This window comes from Dromiciops gliroides, chromosome 1 (assembly GCF_019393635.1).
Source record: "Dromiciops gliroides isolate mDroGli1 chromosome 1, mDroGli1.pri, whole genome shotgun sequence".
NCBI classification, from domain to species: Eukaryota; Metazoa; Chordata; class Mammalia; order Microbiotheria; family Microbiotheriidae; genus Dromiciops; species Dromiciops gliroides.
This window is the reverse complement of record NC_057861.1, coordinates 617,366,811-617,371,761: the sequence shown is the minus strand read 5'-3', so window position 1 is coordinate 617,371,761 and position 4,951 is coordinate 617,366,811. Positions and strand designations below refer to the sequence as shown.

General features: G+C 41.1%; 1 pseudogene; it reads right to left on the bottom strand.

Moving 5' to 3' along the window:
• Positions 1 to 271: 271 nt before the first annotated feature.
• Positions 272 to 4,460, bottom strand: LOC122752770 (annotated as a pseudogene).
• Between the last annotated feature and the right edge of the window lie 491 nt (positions 4,461 to 4,951).

Here is a 4,951-nt window from a genome sequence, read left to right as displayed (position 1 = left end):
TAGAAGAATGTTCACATAAAATTAGAGGGTGATTGTTCATCTTCAGTAATTTTGTTATGCTCACATTTGAAACCTCTTTTTTCAAAAAATAAGAAGATTAAACACCCAGAACATCTAAATTATAATATCAACTCAACTTTCACCTTGCTTATATAAGAATAATGAAGCATCTCATGGACTTCTCTTGAATAGAAGTCTTTTCAGCACATTTCTCATGGCTGCATTCACCTCCCTATTTCGCAGACTATATATGATATGGTTCAACAGGGGGTCACCACTGAATATAGAACAATGTAATAAATTTGTCTGTAATTGAATTTTTGGATTTGGGTTTCATATACATGAAGAGGATGGTCCCGTAAAACACAGTCACTACAGTCAAGTGCGCTGAACAAGTAGAAAAAGGCTTTTTTTCCTCCCTTCTGCAGAGCTAATTCTCAGGATGGCAGAGAGAATAAAATATAGGAGATAATAATGAAAAATAATGGAGAAAATGCAAGTACTATGCTGTCTATCAACATGATGATCTCATTCAAGAGATATCTCCACATGCCAGGTTTAGGATAGCTAAGATTTCACAAAGAAAATGATTAAGTACTGTTTTCCCACAAAAGGGCAATTCCATCACAAGAACGTTTCCATACCCGAGTTGAGAAAACCCACAATCCAGGCTGTAACTGCCAGTTCCAGACAGTGTCTCTTGTTCATGATTACTGGGTATCTGAGGGGATTACAGATGGCTCTGTACGATCATAGGCCATTGCGGCTAGGAGCGCACACTCTGTGGTCCCCATGGCAAGGGTGATATACATCTGAATAAAACACCCAGAGAAGGAGATTAGTTTTCTCTTGATAAGAAGTCAGCCAAGAAGAGTTTGCCCCATTGCCTCTGAATTGGCTGCAGCACTAGGTCTTCTGAAACTGAGCACGTGTCTGGCTGAACAGCTGGCGTGGGGGGGTAAGTGCAAGGGGTACCAGTGGACTGAGGGGAAGGATTCGACTGTCACACCCCAGCAGGCAACCATGAATAAATCCTGAGCAGCAGAAAGCCCAAGTGGGGGAGAGGAACAGGAGAGCAGTCTCATCAGAAGCTGAGAACCACACCACAGAAGCTTTGCTGTTGGTTGTTAAGTAAGTTGCCTGACGTTATCCCTGGACCTGAGAACAGGTCAGGTGAGATTAAAACCTGCCCCCCCTCAAACCAAAACACCTGGGTCCCTCTGAAGCTGGGAACAGGAGCAGAGCTGAGAAGCAGCCCCACCCCCACCCCCAAGGCCCAGTGGGAAAGTTGAAAATGAAATGAAATCGAGGCCAGGCAGGCTGAGTAAAAGCCCAACCATCACCTGGGCCACGCTGTAGCTTGAACAGTGTGTCCGGGACACAGAGCCACACTTTAAGAAGGAGTTAAAAGCCAAAAATAGTAAGCCAGGAGAGTAGGCAAAGAAAGCAGAAGACCATCAAAAACTTCTTTGGGGGTAAGGTGGACAGTACATCCTCAGAAGAAGAAGAAGATAATACCAGGGTCAAAGCTCCACATCCAAAGCATCCAAGAAAACATATGAACAGGTCTCAGGCCATGGAAGCTCTCAAAAGGGACTTTGAAGAGACAGTAGGAGAAATAGAAAGAAAATGTAGAGAAAGGGAGGAAAGAATGGAAAGGGAAATGAGAGCAATGCAGGAGGATCATGAGAAAAAAGTCAACAGTTGAAAGCCAATTGGAAAAGGAGATTAAAAAAACTGCCAGATAAAAATACTGCCTAAGAATTAGGATTGAACAAATGGAAGCTAGTGACCTTATGAGAAACCCAACACAGTAAAGCAAATCCAATTGAATGAAAAAATAGAGGCAATGTGAAATATCTCCTTGGAAAAAATAGCTGAACTGAAAATAATCTGGAGAGATAATTTGAAAATCACTGGACTACCTGAAAACCATGACCAAAACAAAGCTTAGACACCATCCTCCAAGAATTGTGAGGGAAAATTGCCCTGATATTCTAGAAGCAGAAGCTAAAATAGAAATGAAAGAATCCACTGATCACCTCCTGAAAGAGATCCCCAAAAAGAAAACCTCCAGGTATATTATAGCCAAATCCAGAACTCCCAGGTTGAAGGAGAAAATACTACAAGCAGCTAGAAAAAAAAGCATTCAAATACTGTGCAGCTCCAATAAGGATAAAAGCAAGATCTAGCAGCTTCTACATTAAAGGACTGAAGGCATGGAATATGATATTCCAGAGGGCACAGGAACTGGGACTACAGCCAAAAATCACATACCCAGCAAAACTGAGCATAATTTTTCAAAGGCAAAAGTGGGATTTCAATGAGAAAGAGGTCTTTCAAGAATTTGTGATGAAAAGGACCTGAACTGGAATAGAAAATTTGACTTTCAAATACAAGACCCTGGAGAAGCATAAAAAGATAAATAGGAAAAAGTACTTCATGAGGGAGACTAAAAGATCAACTCTTTAAATTCCTACATGGGAAGATAATACTTCAAATAATAAGAACTATCTCAGTAAGGAATTCACAGAGGACACAGGTCTGAAGTGAATAAGCAGGGATGATATCTGTAAGCATTTATGTTTTGTTCTTTGAGGGGCAGACAGTGTAGGTTGTATTATGTCTGGGGCTGGATTTGGGCTTGGGGCCACCTGGGTCCAGGGCTGGTGCTTTGTCCACTGTGCCACCTGACTAATCCATGAGGACATCATTAAAATAGAGTTGAGGTGTTAGGAGGAATAAACTGGGGGAGGCAGAAGGGGAGAGATGGTATGGGGAGAGGTAGTTCACATGAAGGAGAAACAAGAAAAAAGCTTATGGAGGATAGTAGAAGAGGGGAAGGAGCTGGGGAGTGAGTGAACCTTGATATCATCAGAATTGGCTCAAAGAAGGACTAAGATACATACTCAAGTAGGTATAGTAATATATTTTTGCTGCGAGGGAGGGAAGGGAGAAAAGGGGAGGGGGAAGAAGGGAAGGAGGAAGGGCAGATTGGAGGAAAGAGGAGTAAAAAGCAAAACACTTTCAAGGAAGATAAGATGTTTCTGCATTACTGCACAAGTATGAAATATTGAATTGCTTGATCTCATAGGGAGGGTTTGAGGAGGGAGGGAGGAAGAAAAATTTAGAACCACAGAATTAGCTTAGGGACCCTGATCTCATTGGAGTGGGCTCATGGGGGGGAATAGATTTCATACCCAAATGGGAGGAGTAATCTATTTAACCCTGCAGGAAAGTAGGATGGGAAGAGGATATGGAAGGAAGGGTGAAAAGGGGGAGTACAGAGTGAGGAGAGGATAGTCAGAAGTAAAACACTTTTGAGGAGGGAATAGGTAAAAAGAAGATAGAGTAAATGTCATGGTAAGGGAGTGGGATGGAGGGAAATAGTTATGATGATTGATTATATTGGCAAAATGTATGGTACCTACTTTGTTGGGGGATGATCTGTTGGGGAAGTATGTGGTTATTTTCAGCAAGGCAATGATCCAATATAACCCTGAAGGACCTATGAAGATTGCAGCCCATCTATAGAGAAAGAACTCGATAGTATCTGAAAACAGATGGAAATACATTTAATTTTTTTTCTTTTCCTCTTGACAATTCATTAATCTGAAGGTTTTTTTTACTGTTTTCTCTCACAACTAGCTAATATGGGAATTTTTCCATGACTACTCATGTATAACTTATTTTTAATTACTTGAGTTTCTTGTGGGTGGGGGGTGGGAATGGGGTAGAAGAGAAGTTGGAACACAAAGTTCTTTAAAAATTGATGTTAAAATTTTGTTTTTACATATATTTTGGAAAATAAAATTCTATTAAAAAAAATACTGGGTCAAGCAGGTGACTTGGGCCTTTGCTCCTCCCTTATCTTGGCTGACCACAAACCCTGGCATGAATTCCTATCTACCTATCCTATCAGAGATCCAGTCATCTCTGATGACTTATTCTTCTGACCTTTCAAAGCTCACAGGGTCACAGCCTAGTCCATTCATTTGCAATAAATCTCTACACCAAATACAAGAAAGAATAGGCACAATGCAAATAAAACAAGAGCATAGGCTTTTGCTCATTGCTTCAAATTGAACATGTTGGGGAGAATAGACCACTGGTGCTAGATCACTCTCTCTCTCTCCACTCAGAAGTTTAGAGCAGTCCTTGTCCCTTATATAAAACTGAGCCAAACTTGAAAGACAGAAGGATCACTTTGGCTAGTTAGTGTCTTTTGAATACATGCTCAGTAGTCATTAAGGAGTCCTTTTATTCACCATCAGGTAAGTGGATTGGAAACAAGTAGAGTATCTGCTCATTCTCCAAATCAGGAAACAGGACCCTTTTCTTATATATCATCATACCTTTCTAGAAGAAGGCACCCCCGCCTCTTCCATGTGAGTGAGGATCAGCAAAGTAGTTGTGAATGCACATCCAGGGATGAGCCTCCCCTTGGCCAGTTCTCCCATTACATAAATATGTAAAAAATAAACCCAAGGAAATTTTGTAGGAATGGGCACTAGGAGCTGGGGGAACAGAAATGGATTCACATGGAAGGTAGCATCTGAGCTGAAGGTTTGTTTTTTAATCATTTATATAGTTCTTACAATGTACCAGTCAGTGTGCTAAGAGTTTTACAGTTATTGTCTCATTTGATGCTCACTACCCTGGGAGGTAGATGCTATTTATTATTACCCCCATTTCATAGATAAGGAAACTGAGGCAAATGGAAGTTAAGCGACTTGCCCAGGGTCACATAACTAGAAAGTGTCTGCAGCTGGATTTCAACTCATATCTTTCTGACTCGAGGACTAGCGCTTCTTCCCTGGTTTTGGAAGAAACAAGGGATTCTAAGAGGGGGAAGGTAAGGAGGGAGTACATTCCAGGCCTAGTTCCTTGAACAGCCACTTGAAAAAAACAGATTACGTAGAAGGAGTGTTATGAATGGGGAATAGAAACA